The sequence below is a fragment of the Cavia porcellus genome, unplaced genomic scaffold, assembly GCF_034190915.1.
Source record: "Cavia porcellus strain 051 isolate PalLab524CR breed Dunkin Hartley unplaced genomic scaffold, mCavPor4.1 scaffold_7, whole genome shotgun sequence".
NCBI classification, from domain to species: domain Eukaryota; kingdom Metazoa; phylum Chordata; class Mammalia; order Rodentia; family Caviidae; genus Cavia; species Cavia porcellus.
In genome coordinates, this window is record NW_026947490.1 from 97,588,707 (window position 1) to 97,610,292 (window position 21,586).

The following is a 21,586-nucleotide window of genomic DNA, read 5'->3' on the forward strand; positions in this document are numbered from 1 at the left end:
GCTGTGTGTAAGCGCTTTAAACAATATGCTATAGTAGAAGTGATACCATTTGCTTCCAAAACTGAGTCATAAAAACTCAGGCAGCTCTTCAAGAGAATGAAACAATTACAGGGTATTTAGAAACAGCATACGAAGTTACACTCAAATAATTCAACGAAAGAGGCACTATGGCGACTACGATTATGTTAGATTATCTGGTGGTGGAACACAATGGTGATTAAATTGTTCGGTTCTGACCTGTGTTGTTCTGTTACAATGTCCTCTTTTATCTCAATCTCCTCCCCTTTTTTAAATTAATCTATTTTCTCTCATTTTTTTAATTAAGGGAAAACTAAATTTAAAAATAGCAGGACATATTATAGTAATATTTTTGTTTTCCTATTAACGTGATTTGAACCCCAGTATTACTCTCCCCATCTTGTTCTGATTATTCTATATTCTATTTTGTTTGATAGTATCAAGTTTGAGAGTATAGGCAACCACTTTGAAGGCAATAAAATATACTATGATGCCCATTATGGTTTGACTATTATCTTCTTATGAAGTCCTGTAAGGTCTCCAGTGTAGGTTTTATTGGTCTTGTTCTGTACTGTTTTGATCAATTCTATTATACCTGATGATATAGGCAACTCAATTTAAAAATAGCAAGAGGCACAATGGTAACCATTTTTGATCACCTGGTATTCTATTTTTGCATCATGTACTATGCCCACCCTTCTGTTCTAACTGACTCTGTTTTGCTTAGTCACGTTTGGTTTTATTCTCTTCAAAAAAAGTAATAAGAACTGTGGGAGTAATAAAACCCAAAAAGTGTAATTGTTATCGTAAAAAAGAGAGGAAAGGAAGGTGGACTAAAGGATATAACTGCAGGTATGTTTGAGTGTGTAGGATGGAAAACCATATTACTGAGCTTTTGTTGGATCATTGAACAGAACTGTCTCCAATATCACGTATGAATGTCCATTTTATATGCTTTAATTTTATAATTTGGACAACTGTTTCTAGGAAGACAATATGTAATCCATTAACTAGTGATTTCTTACTGTATATTTTTTTCTTGAAATTCTGTATTACTTGTACCTATTTACTGCTTTGTTTCTTTTTATGTCCTTTCTTTTTTCTCTTAAAAAAAAACTCAGGCAGCCGCCATCTGGTTCTATCTTGGAATTCTCTGGGAATCCCTTAAGAACCAAGCTGCCATTCTGTGAGATTCCTCACCCGCCTTCACCTAGCATGGAGGTTCTTTGTGCCAGATAAATCTAATGATCTAGTCTTCTGTGACTGGTGCCAGCGGAGTGAATGAAGAAGCCCCAAGTGTTTCTGCCCATAAACACTGGAGTTTCCACCTGAGGCCCCAAAATACCAGAGGAGAAACAATCAATCCCTGCTGTGCTCTATCCCGATGTGTGGCCCGCAGGACCCTTGAGCATAATCCCATAGCTGTTATTTAAACCACTTTATCTGGGGGGAGTTTTTCCTCCAGCTATAGTACGCGGAACATGGTGTGCTTACCACTGTGTTATGACCAACTATTTAAAACTTTTTTTCTTTATTTCAAATGATCCTGCAAATTACAAAGTCATTATACCAGAAATGCATATCAAAATTAGGCCTTAAGAATTCTGTGAATTTGGAAAGAATATGTGCATTTCAGCATAAAACTGATACCTTTTGGGGATACAGGGAAATATTTTTTATGCATGGCAATTATTTTGCTACATAAACATATCTTTGATTTTTCCCTAGATAAATCCTAGAGGTGTGTCTGCTGGGTCCAGGGCGTACCAACATTAAAGGCCGTTGATTCACGTGACCAACTGGTCCTGTTTCACCTGTCACTCATCCCTGCCTCTGCCCAGGCTGGGGACAAGCTCTGGGTGGGGTCTGGCCTTTGTCCTTCTCCGTCCCTCCCTCCGCTGCTTCCAGGTCCTGGAAGAGAGTATGTCAAAGAGTGCAAAGAGACAAAAGTCCGCCTGGTGCAGCCGTTTCTTGAGATCCACGTCCTCTGAGTATTAGACATCTCATGGAGCACTTAGGAAAGATCTTCCCCTCAAAAAAAATCTTCCTCTCAGCACAGCTCCCTTAACGGGGAGGTGAGCGGCTGTGTCCTTCTTCCCCTGACATCCAGCAAATACTAGAAACCCTGTGGGCTCTTGCCGCTGAGCCCATCTCCCTGCAGGGAGTTGCCCTCCAGGTACACTGGCGACAAGCAGCACAGGCCTGGCCTCTCTTCACAGCACACACTTGCCCACTTGCTCTCTCATCTCTAGCCTAGTGATGCGCAGCCCCCTGTCCCTGCTGCTCTCTCTCTGTGCAGTTCCTTTTTCCTGTTTGTTTACTGCAGAACGCAAACCAGCAATTTCATTCTTTAAGCAAATGATCATGGAACAAGGTGCCTGACTCTCCTTCCCAACATTTTCAAACCCTGCGATCCATTTGGGCAGGAGCCCAGGAACCGTTCCCTGCCAGGTCAGGAACCCTCATCGGACGCCTCCTCCAGCTCCCACTATTCTTTGTGTTTAGACATGGAGTAGAGGTGGTGGGGGGGACAGCAGTGGAAGTGGCAGATTTCTGCGGGGAACAGCTTTGTGTAGGGTGGAAAGGTAGGCAGGGTTTCTGCTCTTTAGCTTTTTGTCTTCTAGTCTCAATAATTTGACAGTAGGAAAATTTCCTCCATTCTTTTACAGTGACTGCTTAAATAATTATAGGATATTCTCTATGAAGGATATAAATGTAGCCTTTCAAAATCCAAGAATTACTTTCTGGGAAATATTTCTTTATATATACTATTGACATATATTTAATGATATATTGCTAAGCAGAGAATTTAGGTACCGAAAACCACTTCACTTCACATTTGAGAACTACATTTTGTATTTAAGAGGCACACATACAAAATCACTAAAAAAACATTCATCAAAAGAAAAACATTAGAACAGAATCAGGTGATTTCTTCCCTATGCTTTATGGGCTTTTGAAATTTTTATGACAAGTACACTACTGTGATACATACAAACAAATTATTTCTCTAATATAAAAATTGAATGTGGGTGTGTTACACACATCCCCTTTATACAAATATTCTTCGTTCTCATTTTTCTTTTTAAAATCTTTATTTTTAAAAAACAAAACAGCAAAAAGGGTAGCAATAATGCACAATTTCAAAAAAATAAGAATAAGAAATCAACACTAGTTAACACATTACACATTGTTATATTAGAAGTAGTTGCTCAGGGGCTGGGGATTTAGCTCAGCGGCATAAGCGCTTGCCTTGCAAGCATGGAGTCGTGAGTTCGATCCTGGTACCGATTAAAAAAAAAAAAAAAGTAGTTGCTCAAGTTACAAAATCAAAGCATAAAAAATGAACAGATAATCCATTAACAATGACAGCTGACAGCACAAACTATTCTTTTTGATGAACTAACAGAGAATCAGTAGGTTGGTTATCTATCTTGTACACTTAAACATACAGTTATATGTCTATACCTACAAGCTGTTTTTTCCTTTTGAGCACTTTCTGTCCCTTTCATTATTACAATATCAATTGTACATTATATTTGCAGAACTGACGGAGCTTCTCTCAAAGCAAATAAGGAGCAGACATAACAGAATGAGGTGCCATTGCTAACTTCTCTGCAGTCAACAAGAGCACACATGTGCAGGGTCTACATCGGCGGAGGCCTGAGGAGCTCAGGAAAGGCAGATTTATCAGCAATGATCTGGGGAAGAGTCCTGAAAAGTGATCTGCATCCATCTGGCTCACTCCAAAATCTACTGGTATCTGGACAGCACAAATGACCCAATGTGCAGCAAGGTGAGGACCCTCTGTCCAAGGGGGTCCTGTGGAAGTCCAGCTTCTAGAACATTTTCCATATTAATGGATCTTTTCCTGCATTAATTGTCCAAAAATATTTGATTATGAATATTTTTAAAATTATTACAAGTAGGAGCAGGACGATACTAGTTTCAGACAATGTACTGAATTGAATAATATCTCCCCAAAAGTTGTATCTACTTAGAACCTTCGAATGTTGAAATTAGAGTCTTTGTGCAGTCGAGCTGTAGTGAAGTCATGCTGTAGAGTAAGATGGGGCCCCAAATCCCTTACAGTGGTGTCCTGACATTGAGAGGGAGAATCGGAGAGTGTTATGGGTTGAGACCTGGTGGTCAATTTAACGCCAGCTGGATTACATCAGCATGCATTGAGCGAAGATGCTCCACCTGAGGAGGGTTGCCAGGATAAATAGGTGGAGAAGAAGGGAGGTGTGGAGGGTTGAGGCATTAAGGAGGCATTGTGGGTTCTCCTACGAGTTGCTCTTGGTTCTCCTGGAGAAGCTCTGGTCCTCACATCGAGCATTGCTTCCTGGCTCCGGAGGGGATGACATGTGCTGCTTGGTCTCCAGGATGAACTCGTCACGCTGCTTCCTGACTCGTATCCGACTGTGCTCGTCGTCGGAGGAACTCGGGATCTCCGTGTCACTGAGGATGGCTGTGGTGCCTTTCAGGATAGCCCTGCTCTTTGTTGTGAGTGTGACTTCTCGGCTCCAGCGTGGAACCCTTATCCCACTAGCACAGCTCCTTCCTCCTGCTGGCGTAGACTTCCTAGCTTCCACCGCTGACCCTTGGAAGATTAACAAGCTAATGGTGGCAGCCTTTCTCCCTGCTGGCCTGATGACCAAAGAACCCGCTACTCCTCCCTGTCTTCTCTGCTTTCCTTGGTGTTCCTTTCCTCTGGGTAGCGATGTAAATCCACCCTCCTGGCCCAGGCTGGTCCCAGAAGATGCCAGCAGAATGTGGGAGCAGACTGGATGATCTTCTCCCAGTTCTTCTGTCTTTAAAGCTGCAAATGTCTGGCTTCTTTATGAATACTTACTGCTCTTTCTTAAATTATATTTAAGACAGAGACTCAAGCTACCGGTTTGAGAGACGGTTAGGTTTCAGAGACAGCTGAATCACTCTCACATGACAGACAGAGCCTGTGTATTATGGCTAGATGTCCCCCAAGGCCTCACGCAATCTTAGATAGGGTTTTTTTTCAGAGCTGGCTGAATCGAGTGTGTGTGATCTGGGGTTAAGTGATCAGTCCACTGGTTGCTTTGGAACTGTCCTAATCCCAGATGACTGGAGAGCATATAAAAGGGGCAGAAATATGCCACTAAAGCTCCTAGGTGTGTTTGCTGTCTTTGCTGCCATAAATGGTCGCCCCTCTGCCATGTGCCACTCTGCTTCTGAGCCAGCCAATGATGGACTGAAAGCTCTACAGACTGTGACCTAAATAAACCTTTTCCCCTTAATTTTGGGTGTCAGGTGTTTTGTCTCAGCAACAGAGGCTGAGATGTGTATTAAAATGGCCTGTTTTTCTGCGTGCTTTCTGTCAACAAGAATCTATTTCAGCTAAGAAGCTATGACAGCTGAGAAAAATTTTATTTTCTCTCCTTCAAAGCCAAGGAAGATCAGGTCCTTTCACTAGCAGGTGCTGGGACACCGATATGGAGTGAATTTTCCTGCTGAGCTTCCAAAAAGACCAGTCCTGCTCATACCTCGATGTAGTGTCCTGCATTGTGATAGAAGTCATTGTTTTAAGCCACCCATCTTGTAGTAATTTAGCTCAGAAGCCCTAGGAAATAGACACAGTCCATATCAGAAGGTTTCCCCAGAAGCATGGAGTAGTGTCCTATTACATTTTTGGAAGAGGTAAATTTTCTTCTTAGAACAGTTCTCACCTCAACCTCAAAGGACTCGCCCTCACATCTAGGTTACTTTGTGTGCATGGGAGAAATGCATTTTACATAATACATGTCACTTTTCTTCCAATTATGTGACAACATGACCTATTGGGTCATGGGGGAAAACCCACTATCTATTTTATTCTGTAGCTTTTGCTAGCTCTGTCAGAAGGCTTTGCTTATTAGCTTCATTCATCTGGTAACTAAGGAGGGTTTCTAATCTTTGAAAAGCAATTACTTCTGAGTGAAAAAGCACATCTCTAAAAGAGCCAGGAAAAGCCATATGTACTGTAAATATGGTTTTATTTGAGTAGGAGTTTGCTATTTCTGATCAATCTTTAAAAAGCTCTCAGTAGGGCTATGCTTAAAAGAGAATGAGACAAGTGGTGTGGTTTCCAATGGGCAGTTCTATTCAACTGAATCAATAATTATTGCATGTTGTGGATCTACACTAGGGCTGGGATGGAAATAGACCACTGTCAGGCATACCCGAGGGGTAGACAAGTCCCAAAAGACTAGATGGAGCACAAGGAATGACCTCCAACAAAACATAGCGGCATGGCTGCCGTCCCTGCTCCTTCTTGAATCCACACCAAATGAGATAAAGGAATAAAAATAAATATGCACACACCCCAAAGGATAGACAGAATTGGGGGAGAAACCACAACAAATGAGAGCCATCAGTGATGTTGGTAGAATGGAAATCAGGACTAAGAGGAACTGAGAATCTGACAATCTGTCTGCAAATGCCTGCAGAGGCCCTTTGGATCAGAGACCTGGCTTCACAGAGCCTAGGTGAGGGTGCAAAACCAGAAACAGCTGATGTGCTGGAGGTGATGGTGAGAATGAAGTAAAATCAGGGAGTTTGGTTGAAATTCTATTTAAGTATTAATTAGATCTTAGCTCACTCACCCAACTGAAGCAGCTAAGCGGGCACCCAAGGAGGAAGTGTATTGTGGGAAATCAAGACCCAGAGGAACTGAAGCCTCAGGAGAGGGGGCAAAGTCTGTTCTCAGAGTGAATGTTGACATGCACACTACTAGTGGCTCCCAGCCCTCTAGATTCCCACTACAGGAGGCTGACACCAGACACACACACACGGCCCCTACCTGCATGCATACAGAGCCTTGATCAACCCTGATGGTTAATAAATGGTCCAAGTATCCTCAAGTAGCTAAGAAACTTATATTATGAAAAATAGACACCAAAACAAACAGCAACTACAGAGAAAACAAGACAAAATCCTGCAGTTAACAGTCTTAGAGAGGGGAGGTATACCTAAACTAAGAGGTTTGCCATAACACTAAGAGACTATTTTACCCCAGAAACATTGTGTATAAATATCACTTTTTTATCCATTCACTGTTGATTTCCAAGATTTAGCTATTATAAACTACGCTGCTATAAACAGGGGCATGCATGTGTCATTATAATATGATGTCTTTAATTCTTTTGGGAAGGCACCTAGCAGGGAAATAGCTGGATCAAATGGAACTTGTAGTTCTAGTTTTTGAGGATTCCTTGTACTCTACTGATTCTGTTGTGTTTGTGTTAGTTTGCGTTCTCCTCCAACAAGCCTTCTCTCCCTCCACAGCCTCGCCAGTATTTGTTATTGTATGCGGTTTATTGATCATAGCCATTGTTTCTGGGATGGAACTCACATGGTTGGTGATGAGCCGATGAGTTGAATGAAATAGTGTAGTGGAGGTTGATTCTCCTCCAAGCACATGAGAAATACCTTTCTTCTCTTTTCTTAGAAATCCTGTAGCCACTCTGGGTAACTTCATCCTAGGTACCTGGGAGAGTACGTGACCCAGAACACTGAACTCTTTAAGAGTTTCCAGGACCCTGCTGACTCCCAGAGGACAATCCAAGTCCTTCAGCCACCCCATACCTGCAATTCTAATAGCAAGATCTAATCTTTACTTCTCCAGTGGTGAGGCTGGCAAATCAGGGTGTTTGAATTTTTTATTTTGAAAAATATTCCACACCTATAGAATAATTGCAAAAGCTATATATATATGATCCTCACTTAGATTTACCAGTTACTGTTAGCACACCTCTTTATCTAAATATATATCAGTATACAATAATTATGATTATTAATTCTGAACGATATGAAAGAAAATTGTATTCACCTCTTTATTCCTTAATGTTTTAGTGTATGTCTCCTAATAACAAGGACATTATCTCCATAGCCACCATGCAATTTCCCCCCAAAATCCAAGATCAGTTTCAGAATTATGCCTTACATTTAGTGGTCATGTTTCACCTGTCTCATTTAATTGGTACGTTTTTCTGAATTATTTTGTCTTTCCCATTTGTGACACTGACGATCTGAACAAATACTGGCTAAGTGATGTGTGAAATGGTATCAAGTTGGACTTGTTGTTTTCATATGATTACGGTACATTCAGACCACAGATTTTTGCAGAATTACACCATAAGCAGTGTATCCTTTGTGCATGAAATCTGAAAACACAATAGAGCAGGTACATTTTGTATTAGTGATATTAACATTGATCATTTGACTGAGGTGGTATTAGCCAACTTTTCCACTATAAAGATACTAGTTTTCCCTTTGTAGTTAATAAATCATCCGTGGAAAGGTTCTCTGAGACTTTCACCTAATCATTTTAGCATCCAGTAATGAAGCTTACCTAACTCAACTAGTACTATGATGTTGCAATGATCATCTCCTAACCCCATTCAGATTATGTTCATTAGTTGGATTTTGATTCTAAAGAAGGGCTTTTCCTACTTCACTATTTATTTAGCACTAATACAAACTAATAAAAAAATCATAGATTATAATCTATCACTAACTTTCTGTATTTTGATGATAAAATTGCCACAAATTTGACCACTGTGAGATCCTTCAAGATATTTCCAGGGTAAGGGATTTAGCTCAGCGGTACAGCACCTGTCTGGCAAGTATGCGATCCTGAGTTCGATTCCCAGTATGCCCCACCAAAAGATGTTTCCAATATTTACTGTTGTTTCCAATATTCTTGCTATACGATCCCATCATTTATGAACATTTTCCTACTTTTTTTCAGTTTTAGTGAACACTTCTTTTAAACTTAATAGCTCATCAACAACTTCTCTCTCCCTACAACTAGAGTTTCATTTTGTGTCCGTGCTGAGTACTGAACAGTGACAGAGCCAATTAGAGTAAGCTTCTTCAAACTCCATAGAATGCACAATGGTTTAGTCACTAAGAAATTTAAATGGGGACTTGAAGAATGGAGCCAAGTTTAGGATGCAGTAAATATCAGCAGGCACTACACTGTTTAAGGGTCTCTGATGCTGCATCTCTTGACCACTAGCTGAATCTTGATGCGCAGGAATGCTTTAGCTAATGCCAAGAGGAGATGTAGAAAATACTGTTTTGTCTCAGGGACTGTGCACAGGAATCCAAAGGCAGGAAAGCACTAAATTCTACTGAGAGCATCCACCTCAGAAGGATTTTGTTTTCTAGGGTTCTGAACTGTCATCTTCTCCAGTGTCTCTACATGGCTGACTTTATCCTCCGTTTCCACTTGACACTTGCTGTGGTGATACACCCCCTGAAAGTGGCTTTTACCACCTCATCCCTGAGGGCTTTCATTCCCTGGGCAAAAGTTTCCCATTCAAATACCCCACAGGCCCACCCACACAATCTGCTTGGCACAAAAAATAGCCTGAGCATTTTTCTTGCTGCTCTCAGGACCACAGTCCACACCCATTTATCCAGCAAGTATGTCAGAGGACACAGTGGTTTGGCCAGTCTTGGCATTTTCATCAAACTTGTCAGAAGTGACAAAGTCAACAGGCAAAATAATCTTCACACCATCTATGTTGTTGAGCATCTCCAGGAAGAGAGAAGCCATTCCACCACCAATAATCATCTCATTGATTTTGTTCAGCACATTATTGATCAGCTGGATCTTATCTACAACTTTAGTTCTTCCCAAGATGGCCAGGAAGGATTGCTCTGTGTTCTCCAAGCCCTCAGCAAAATAGTTCCTTCTTTGTCAAAAATCCAACAACCTTCTATGGCCGACTGACTCCCACCATAGAGCTGTGGGCTCAGTATGCAGTTCCAAAGCATCACTGACATAGACATCCCCTAGCCTGGAAATGGATCTCAGAAAGCTTCTATTTTGGCTGATGTAGCTTTAAACTTGTTTGCTAAAGCATCGTTTCCCATCCCCTCCTGCTCCACATGGAAGTGAAGGTTCTCCAGCAGGATGACAGACCCGACTGATGGTTGCCACAGGCTTTCTCCACTTCTGGGACTATACAATCCTTTAAGAACAGAACAGCCTTGCTTGGCAGAATTTGAGTTCTGTGGTAACTGTAAGGGGTACTTACTTGTCAGGCACAGGGATACCTTCAGGCCAGCCCAGGTGGCTCCTAAAGACAGATGACTCCACTGTTCAAGCAAATTTGATGCTTAGGAAAGCATCCTTGATTCTTTGGTTTTTGGTAATTTTAGTTAGTCTTCACAGAGACACTGAAATCCACTCTCATAACAACTCACTTCCCCTTCACTTTCAGCCTGTCCAGAGTCACCTTGTTAGAAAGATGTGTACAATACTCACATTTCCTTACTTTTAAAAGCAAGAGATGAATATACTTGCCCTGCCAAGGCCTGGAATCACTTTTCCAAGAATCCCAAGTTCTTTTGGATGGAAAATGGTATTTAGAAGCCAAGATCTATAGCATTGCTACTGGAGTGTCATAACCATTTTGATGAACAGAGACAGGAGCGACCATTGTTTCCCACCTAACACCATAGGCCTCTTTGCTTTCCTCCAGTCCATATATGTGTCTTCTTTCATAGTGAGAATCCTGAATCTTCCCTCTAAATCCAAATATTTACTTTTATTGAAATATCAATCCAAGAAAAAAATCCAAAGGTGCTACACTTATTCTTTCAACCACAATAAATTTATTGCCAATCCATCCATTTTCTAATGCTGTAACAAAATAAGTGAGGCTTCGTACTTTATAAAGAGAAGTCTATTGAGTTCACAGTATTGAAGAGCATGATGCCAGGTTTGCTTGATTCTGGCGAGGAATCTTGGTTATCACAACATGGTGAATGGCATCATGTTGGGAGCAGACATGACAGAGAGAGATCACCAAGTGAGGTGGGAACCTACAGAGATTCAAGATGCAGGCCTGCTCTTTCTGAAACAGCTCACTCTCATGGAAACTGATAGGGTTTTTGGTGCGATAAAAGACAGGATATAAAGTAAAAATGACCTCTATTCTAAGGATGTGGAGAGAACTCCATGACCACCGGGGCCTGGCTTTCTCTGCTGGAAATGTGGGGCATGGGATCTACATATAATTTCCGACTGGGGTGGCACTTGGGGCGGGCATTGCTAACCCATGAGTAGCTGATTGGATTTTTCTTCACGCACAAACAGAAGCTGGGGAAGAAGCAGGAAGTGGTAGGTGTTCCCGCCTTGGTCTTCCACCTCATTAGACCACTGCCAAATATCTACTGAGCAAAATCCTTTCAGAAACTAGCTCGGTCCTCAAGGCCAGCAGAAATCCCTTCAGAGGATGGTTCCTCTAATGAGCAAATAACCTGGCCTAGACCCTGCATCCTAAGGGTTCTACCTCATAAACATCTCCACATTGAGGACCAGGCTTCTACCCATGTGACCTTGGGGGACACACAGCTCTTCAAATCAAGTTCAACTACTGTGTTCAAAATTAGTTGAATTTTTCCTTCAGTTTTCCTTGGTGTGGTCATATTATTCATTGGAAACTTGGCCATGTTTGTTTGAATTCCATTTCCTCAACATCTATAATTACATTTATAAGTAAATAAAATGTACATTTTCAAAATCCAAACTACATCATACACTATACTCAGGGAAGTGTCACCCCTTCCATGCCCTTCCTACTTCTCCACTGTAGTGACAAATTTCACTAGTTTCTAATTATCTGCCTATATTTCCTTTTGCAGCACGCGCACACACTCACACGTGCATGCATGCACACACACACACATGTAACAGTATCTTTCAGATAATCTATGAACATAAGAGTTTGAAGATCCAGGGACAGAGCTGTGCTTCTCCAAGGCAAAGCAAAACATACATACACACATACTTACACAAACATAGACAAAGACACAGACACACACACACACACACACACACACACACAGAAGGTGCGATACAAGATGTGGTGTAGAAGAATGGTTGAATCAAGTAAGAATTTAGGACTATATTCCATTCATACTTGGTCACCCCTAATGGACAATCATCCCTGCGCTGCATAAGTACCAAGGTGAGGTAGACAATCAGTGCATCAGTAAGACACACACACTAGGTGGGTGTGGAGACACGCGCACCTAACATTCTAGGAGGCTGAGGCAGGAGGATCACAAGTTCAGGCCCAGCTTGGACAAGCTAGTGACTTAGCAAGACTCTGTAATAAAGGAAAAATATTTAAAACAAATTGAGGACATCGCTCAGTGTGAAGGCCCTGAGTGCGATACCTGGTATTGTATCAAACAGGACAAAACAAAATCCACAGTGGAATCAGAGGCTCACTATTACCTAAAATTTGGAGTTTCGTTTTACTTCTATGAATTCTAGTTACTATAAATTGCATATAACAGCACCCACCTTATAGGGTGGTTGAGAAGACAAACATGCTTTGCAAAGTATCTTTTTTACTTTACTTATCAATTTCATTTTACCTCATTATAATTAGGGAGGTGCCCATTAATTATAGTCAACGTTGGGGCGGTTGAGTAAGGCTGACCAATAAAATACAGGATAGTCAGTTACATTTTAATTTCATATAACTAAATAGTTTTTATTACATGTACATGCAAGTTTATAGAATAATTTTACACAATATTGTACAAGACATAATGAGGATTTATTTGTTGCTTTCCTGAAACTCAAAAATTATAAAAATTTTTGGTTATGTATGTTACTTTTTTAACCATCATTTCTTCCTTGGCATTGCATAGAGTCGTAACACTGGCTTTTACTGAGTTACTACACAAAGTGTAGAATACTTTAAGCAACATTGTCCTGCTCGTTGCTCTGTGAGACCAGCAGATTAAAGACTCTGGGTGACTGATGGAGGCAGAATGATCCAGAATGGCTCACTCTGCCCAAGAGCAGTGAGCTTCTCTTTTTGCCAGTAGCTTCAATCTCCCACCACTGTCTGCCCAGAGTTGCTAATGAGTGTGGAAATTGACTGCTCTCACTTTTCCTCCCAGCCAGGGCTCGCCCCTAGTGGGAGTGCTAATAAGCCCGACACCTTCCTCAGCGGGAGGCAGAGCAGAAGTGTCCTGAATGATCCACTCACTGCCTCTGAATATTCCAGAACCAGCTAGAACTAGAACAACCGTTCTCTCTCCAGTTTCTCCTGCTTGGTCAGAAGCTTCCAGAACCTTCTACACACCCCAGTGAGAAGATTGACCTCTCTTGTCAATCTTCATACATTCTAGAAGCTCAGAGCATGGAGGCAGTTGGCAGCTTGGATTTATTAGACTTCTGCTCCCTGAGGAAGCAGAGACCACATTCACTAGAGAGCTCGCCTCCTTGGACTGTATACCATGTGGTCAAGTAGATGGTGTATGTTTAAATCTTAAAAATTTATTACAATAGAAGAATACTGCCATTAATCCCACTCAGAATACACACCCTTATTTCAAACACATTTATTTCATTGTTCTTGCCACCTTCTAAAGTCTTTCTGGAAGTCCTGAGTGGTTGTCTTTACCAATAACAATAAAAATACAGTGAATTCTGCTGCCCCTGACACCCAATGCAAAAGCATCATGGTGTGCCCTGGTCCACTTTATTCCCCAGATCTGACACTGTGTGACTCTCAGCTCCTGCTCGGTCACAATGACCACTAAAGGTAAATGTTTAGAATTAATTTGATTTCAAGGAGTCCACAACAACACAGCTAAAGACACTCATGAAAGAGGCCTTCCCAACCACTTTAAAAATTAGCAAGGGTCATGGGGTGAGTGTATTCAAAGTGGGCAGGAGCATTTTGAGGAGATTAATTTTATTTTACTGTAACAATTTTTTAAAAATCCTTAATGTATTTTTTCAAATCACATTGTGTATCTCCTCCACCATTCTTTTTCCTATTTTCCTCGAAAACTGGATGGATAGTGGTGACTTGAAAAGTGCTGAGCTCATGAGAAATTCAGAGCCTGAAGGGAGTCCCGACCTGAGTGCGAGCTGGGATGTTGGTAAGGCTCCGAGCAGAGGGTAAGACATGCGCTTGGCTGTGCCTGTGTGTGCTTGTTGGATGTGTGTTTATGCACTTTGATGGAGGTATGGGTGGGTGATTGGAGAAGGTGGATGAGGGCGTATGACTGTCAAACATTAGCTCTCCTCTCTGTTTTAGAAGAGCTTTCATATCTAAAACTTCAACGAAGAGAAGCAGATAGACCATCTAGGGTTTCTTGTTGGACAAGTGTATTGCGTATCTTGTAAAACACACCTTGTTATAGTGGGAATGAATCATTCCCAGTCTCCTAGCCATGAGCTTGGGTGGCTACGTAAAAAGAAAGGATGACTTTCAAAAGAAAATGGCTATTTTGTGACACCCAAAGGCCCGAGTTATCTAAGAAGCGTGTTTTGGAGAAAGCCCCATTGGAAGGTCCTCCTGCTGCTAATTTCCCATATCTGGAGGACACAACCTTGAATCGCAATAAATTCAGCTTTAAAATGAGCACTTTCGCTTCCAAGCTCATTTTATCTGTCCTTCTGAAATTTCGCAGCCCAACTTAAATTTAAAGTTATTTTTTTCTATGAGTTTCATGCAATTGTATGAGAAGAATACAATAGAAAAGTGATACCAAGAACCAAAGTGGTTATAATTTAGGGAAGGAACTCATGAATATTGTTAGAGAAAGCGTCCTTTCTCCAATGACAAGAAATACAAGCAGAATAAAATAAAACCTACTCGGATCTTTTGTTACATGGCTCTGGAGAGTCCTTGATCGAATTATGCCTCGGAATAAAACGGCAACATCTGTTATATGAAATAACACTGAGTTCTTCCTCCTAACAGCAATACCAAAGGAGTCTTTCCATAAATGTTAGAACAAGGTGATGATAAATGATGAGGGAATAAAAAAGAGGGGATCTAAGAACAGGGAAGAGGTTTCAGTGGTACTTAACAAGCGGTTACGTTGGGACAATAGAATACACTTCCTTAGAACAAATATTACTAAACTGTGGCCAGGACCACCAGGAATAGTATAGGCCATCTCTTTATTGGCAGTTAAGTACTTGCTTCTCCCATGTGGGTGAAGATGATTCCACACCCCGAAGGGGTCAAAGGCAGGGAGGTTCTAAAAACTAACACTCCTCTGAGCTTCTTGTTTTGGGTCCCTTTATTGCTGTTGATTTGCATATGACCTTGGCCGCCTCTGCAAGGTGTACCTGCTCTGCCCTGCTCTGGAGACTTAAGAATGCATACAGTTCCTCAGAATCATCCCTGATGATTTTTTAGTCTCTATCCACAGGGATGAGCTATCGAGATGTGATGTATTCTAATTTATCATTTCTTTTCCAACTTTTCCCCAAAATACATGTTTTGTCCCTTGTAACCTGCTTGGCCTGACGTCACTGTCGATGAGTCAGAGCTGTCTTATTTAAATGCAGCTAACACTAAAATTGTGCTATCGATTTCTGATGCTCTCTTTACTTTTCCTTATTGGTTTGCACAAGTTGGTTTAACTAATATTACTCTAAATATCTACTGCTGCTGCTGGCCCTGTCTCTTTCTCCATTTGCCTGTATTTACTTGCGTCATCTATGTCAAAATTATTTTTTAAAGATTTTTTTATTCTAAAATTGTTACAAATGTCTCCTTTTGGTCCGGTTCCATTTTAGTTACAACAGAGCACATCCGTGCTGATGCGGTACATTCCTGCCCTCATGCACAGGACAACAGAACGCCAGTATGAATAGCGTGTGGGTTTCAGCATTGTAAGTCTTGGGAAAAATCCTGGCTTTATCACTTACCAGATGCATGATTTTAAACAAATAAGCCTTGGTTTTCTCCTTTGTGATTTGGGCTCTTTGCATTTATCTCACAGGGGTTTTGAGAGGCTCAAATGAGGGACATAGATAGTGGCCGTTTGCTGATGTCATTACCACTGTCCTGTAATGCGTCTCTCAGCTAGATCAGGGCTGATGGTCTGTGGAGAAGAGCCACAAAGTCTTCATGCTCCTCAAGTTATGTCATCTCTTTCAATCCTCAGTCTAAAAACTGTGTCCTTCACGAGATACCCTTAAATTCCCAAGTGAAAATGAACTAACCCTCCTTTGCTCTCTGTTAGGACCGACCACAAAATTCCTCTCCAACTTCGTGGTACAGGCTCCAGAAAACTCCTAGAGAATTCAATAGTTGGGGCTTAATATCTTGCATGAATGTGGTAAAGAGTTTAAGTAACTGTTACGCTGTTTGTTACCTGAACTAAAATAAATGCAACATTTTGGATGGAGAAAATATTAATAAGTGTACATACTCTTCATTAATAGCAATGTATGTTGTATTATTAATGTCTGTTTGTTTGAAAATCTTTAGGTTCTCCATTCTTAGCTATCTCATTGTATGACTTAAAGGTAAACGTTTTACCTTCCTATAGGTACCCTGCTCAGTGAAAAAGATTCCCTTTTTTGTAGGGTCTTCACCCAAATGTTCAAAATTTCTTTCATTTTTATCTCTTGCAGCAGTGGGTTCCTGAACCCCCGCTCCCATTAATTAACATGGCCTGGCTAGTTGGGAAGCTTACTGCTAAAAATATCTAAAGTTCTCTCCCTCTCATGAAAGATCATTTAGTCTTGTTCTGGCCACAGCAACTGCATGCAGAGCCCTTGCTATATGTGCCTCTGATGAACATCGCCATCTCTGTCTCCTGGGGCATGGCTCCCTGCTTACATTCCTTCAAATCCTCCCTGCACCCTCCTCCAAGATGAAAATTTCTATTCTGCCATTCTAGTCCAATGCTTGGTTCTCCCTTCCCTCCTCTTTATTGGCCTCCCATGGAAACGACTCAGTGGGCTGCTACTGAAACTCTAGTGTTTCCAAGGGCTACACTAGAACTTCATGCCAGGGAATTGGGATTCTAGACGATTAGAGCAATCACCTCTTCAGTGTTGTTTTTTTTCCAGCACTTGAGCTTCTTGAAGGCAAGTCCATTTTTAAATTTACTGTTTTGTGTAGTACCAAGTAAGAGGCTGGACACATAGAGGGCCTTGATTCCTACTGACCAAGAGGACATGTTTGCCTATTGGCCACGTTTGCATCCTGGGCTAGTCAATGTCAGCCAGAAAAGATGAATTTTCTTGGATATCTTGTTCCAAATTATAATTTATGCTACTGAATTAGAATACTATCAAAAAGGTGATACAGATAAGCAGGAGAAAAAGGGTGAGAGGACAGGTAATAATGGGACAGGAGCAGGAGGAGAACCAGGCTGGCCAGGCATTCAACGAGAACCTACTTTTAGCATTCATGTGTGTCCTGGAAACTTCCTACTTGACCATGCTAAATTCATAGACATGTTTCCAACAGAAGTAACACAGAGTCCTCTCAGTCAAGGATGTTAGAAAGAAAATAAGAATGTCCCACAGTTTATAGTTACTCTAAAACCATGTCAAAATACTGGATGTATTTCAAGGCAAAAACTCAGTGTAACAACAACTTGACTCCAAAAAAAATTAATAGGCTTTATTTTTAGAGCAATTTCAAGTTTACAGACAAATTGAGCAGAAGAGTTTGCATATACCCCTCTCCTTCATGCAGTTCCCTGCTTTTTAAAGTCTTGCACCGATGTGCTGCCTTATACAATCGATTAGTCAATTGAGATATTATTATACATTTATATCAATTAAATTTGATACATACATTTATTATTGATTCATGAAGGCCTATGATCCACTTGAAAGTTCATTCTTTGTGTTGTGCATTCTATGGATTCAGACAGTCTCTGCTATCTTGTAATAGCAGCACAGTGGTCTATGACTACATTTGCCATCAGGTGTCGGCCAGGCCAAGCCCCCTCTAACACCTGCAGGGAAGAATCCTCCACTCATTTCTTCCAGTGGGAGCCCTAAGTATTTTTTTTTGCTTAGCAACATCACTCCAACCTCGGTCTGCATTTTCACATGGAGGCTTCTCTGTGTTGCATCTCTGTGTCTTCACATGGCATTTTTTTTGTGTGTGTTATCTGTATCCAAGTTTCCACTTCTGGAAAGAATACCAGTTGTAATACATGAAAGCCCACCCAAGGGGCTCATGTAAACTGAGTTAAATCCCTCTGTTTCCAAATTAGGTCACATTCACAGACACTGGAGCTTTGGACTTCAGTATTTTCTTTTAAGGGGGGACATGGCTCACACCCATGACAATCTACTTTGTTAGTAAACTGGTTCTGTGGGTGTTGACTTCCAAGTCAAGTTCCATGGGATGGTGCTCTATGACCTTGTCATGAATGGGCTCATTGTTTAGTCTCCTTCCTTCTTGTCCCTGTCAGGCTGTGCACTGTGTCACTGCCCTCATAGAGAAGAGCAGGGCAGAGGTCACTCTCAGCAATTTTCAGTACCAAACAGTTGCAGTATTCATGTATGTAGGGACTTACTGAATGCATCTGGGCACAGTAATACATTTCTGATTGTTATGGTTTGTGCCTAGGTATCCCCTCCAAAGTCTTATGCAGTCACGGGGTATGGACATTGTAGAGGTGGCTACAATCTAGAGTTTGTGATTGATTCATGGTCCAATGCTGGGATTAAGAGCGTGAGAGCCACACCCACCCTGGTTGTGGGGAAGCAGCCTGCATACAATATGAGGGACAGAAAGAGGTTTGTCCCTTCTCCCTTGTTGCTTTTGGTGTCTTCCATGGCGAAGAACTGTTGATCTCTGCCACATGCCACCTTGCTTTGGAGCCAGTCAACTATGGACTGAAACCTCTGCAAACTGTGAGTTAAATAACATTTCCACCTTTAACTTTGGGCATCGGATATGTTGTGTCAGCAACGAGAATAAAGACAATATCACTGATACAGTGTCCCTTATGTGCATTTTCTTAAAACTTCTATCGTTGGAAGCAAAACCAGACATAAGTTATAAAAGCTACAATGTGCCCTATACAGTATCAGAACATTGTTCAGCAAAACTTACATTCTTTGGGAAAAAAACTTTAAAAGTTCATTAAATACATTTCAAAAGTAACATTCCCAAAACATGGAAACATATTTCTGAGAAATGAGGAAATTTCTTCCCCTAGAGGAATCTGCTGCCATGATTTTCTATGATGCAGAGGAGAAATCAAAGGAAAAGGACCATTAAAAATGAAACGTCAGCACTTCGGTCCCAGACACTGCAGAAAACTGTACCCCTGTGCTACATATGCTGGCAGCCGAGAGCCGAGCTGAGCTGCTTTTCCCCAAGCTGCCAAGGTTGGGAGGAAACAGAAAAGAAGTCATTAAGGGCATGACAAATGTACAAAGATTCAAACCACCCCTCTGACTTTGTAATTTTACCATCAAACCTGTTACGCATGGGGGAGTGTGAGAGGAGATGAGTACTGAACCCAGATGTCAAAATCAAAAGGGCGGAGGGCAAGAATGGCCTTTATGAACTTGGAAAAGATATTTTCAGGCAAATGCAATTCTTACAGACTTCTTGCAGCCTCCTGCATCCAGTTTTCAAATTCAACTGCAGTTTGAAACACTCTTACTTTCTTTCAGGCCTCAACCATCCATCTGTCCACCCATTTATCAGGATGAATTAAACTGAAGTCCAGACATCATCTCTGTGCAAACTTACATAAGTAAAAATAATCTTTGTGCTTTAATTTCCTCATCAGAAAGATGGAGATAGCTGCATGGTTCTCTTAAGATTTGTGGGTACTAAATTCGTGACTGTTTGTTTATTCCTCAGTGAACTCCATATTTTTGTATTATTTTCTTATTGTGCTTTGTAGTCATAGATGTAGGGGCAGGTGCAAATGTAAGACTAGGTTATCCCTGTTGAAAATAAGAAAAGAGTGCTTGCTCATCCTCTCCCTTTTATTTTGTAATTCCTTTCTCTGTCCATTTCAAATGTATGGAGAATATTTATCATGATTCGGTGAAGCCTCTTGCTAGGCTCTTGTGTATGCAAAGGCCCAGGGGCCATCTTTCTGAAACATGGGTATAATTGAAGATAGTGCCATGTCTGTTTTTCTGAGAGAGGTAGGAAGTGAGGGGAGACTGAATTCAGTGGACACCAATCTACAAAACTGCCTCCTCTTGTGAACACGAGTGTTTGCTTCTTTGGCAGAGTTATGGTTACCTGAGAACTAGAGATTGTTTACCAAGGAAGAGGAGTGTGATGGGTCGCATTTGCTTAGAGCCGTAAGAGGGGGTGATATTTTTTTCCATCCTTTTGTGACATTGTAGGAGAAGGGAAGATACCTGTTTCCTGTATTCTGTGAGATTCTATTACTGTGAAGCCTTGTGGATGAGACTGACAAGACAGATGAACAAGGGAAAGACCAACAGGTTTATTAACATGTGCATCAGATATACATCCCATGGGAGTGGTCGGTAATGAGTGTGGGCTCTGCAGTATCTAAACAAAAGAACCACACATTTGTAGAGAAACCAGACCTAGGAAAAGGCCTTAGACTTTTAGAGGAAGCAACTTAGGGAAGATAAATAAGTGGGAGGGGAACTCGGAGAAGAGACCAGCCAGTAAGTTTTGTTGGTCGATTCCTCCTGGTGCTGTCTCTGGGGTGATGTGCGTCTAGCACTATCTCTGGCTGATGAAGATTCTTCCCACCCTCCCCAGTACAGGTGTGAGAGCAAACAGCTTCTCTTGCATCTGCTGTTTCTCAACCTCCTTCTGCTCAGAGGGATCCTTACGCCAGGCTGCCAGGCTTTGGAGCTGTATATTCTGAACCCTTTCAGTGTGTACCATATCCTGGTTTAATGCTTATTCAATAATAAAACTGTATTGTCCCCAGCTGAGAGAAGACTGTGTTTCTTTCCATAAACCCACGACAATATTCTATAAAGCTTCACTGAGCACCTGCCTGAACCTGACAAGATCTTTCTACCGCAGCACAGAGCTAGGAGCTCATGCCAGCCCTTTCTTGGCCAGTCTCTGACCCTCTGCTGGCTTCCAGAGCACAGCCTAGGTGCCCAAGAGACTCCTCTCCTGCGCTCTGCCACGCTGCCCCAGTGCCTTCTGCTTCTTTCTCTTTGCCTAAAAGGTGATTAAAGACATCTCCTTGGTGATTCAAGTTAATATTTACTAAATGCTATGCAGCCATAGTGCTATATGTTCACTCACTTTAAGTGACTTAATCCTCAGGTAGGGTCTTATAACACGACACTAGACTTCTCAGCATTGGATCAACCCAATGAGAACAGATTTGATAATTTGTTCATGATCATAACTAAAATTCAGACAGAGCTAAAATTCAAACCTGGGGTCTTCTGGCCTTCACCCTTTGCCAGACCCAACAGATGTGAGTCAGGAAGGAGGCGCAGAAGCTGGGAGAGGTTCCCAGGGAAGGTGATGTCTGGGAGGCAGAACAGGGGGAGAGAACAGGAAGCAAGACAGTAAAGTTAGTCTCTCTTCCAGCCCAATTTACCCCAATTCCTCAGCACCCTTCTCCAAGTACCGCAATTAGGACATTCTCATGTCTGCTCCCAGATGGGCATGGGGAGTGCCTGGCGTCCCTCCCTAGGTACCCAGGTCCACTCAGTTTGCTTGGTTGGACTGGGACACTCCAAGTGGTGGAGAGACGCATGTACACAGGACACATCAGATGGGTCAGGGATAGAGCCAACCCAAACGGTCACAGCCAG

General features: G+C 41.7%; 1 pseudogene; it reads right to left on the reverse strand.

Moving 5' to 3' along the window:
- Positions 1–9,237: 9,237 nt before the first annotated feature.
- Positions 9,238–21,586, reverse strand: part of LOC100730610 (phosphoglycerate kinase 1-like) — a 28,602-nt pseudogene continuing 16,253 nt past the window's right edge.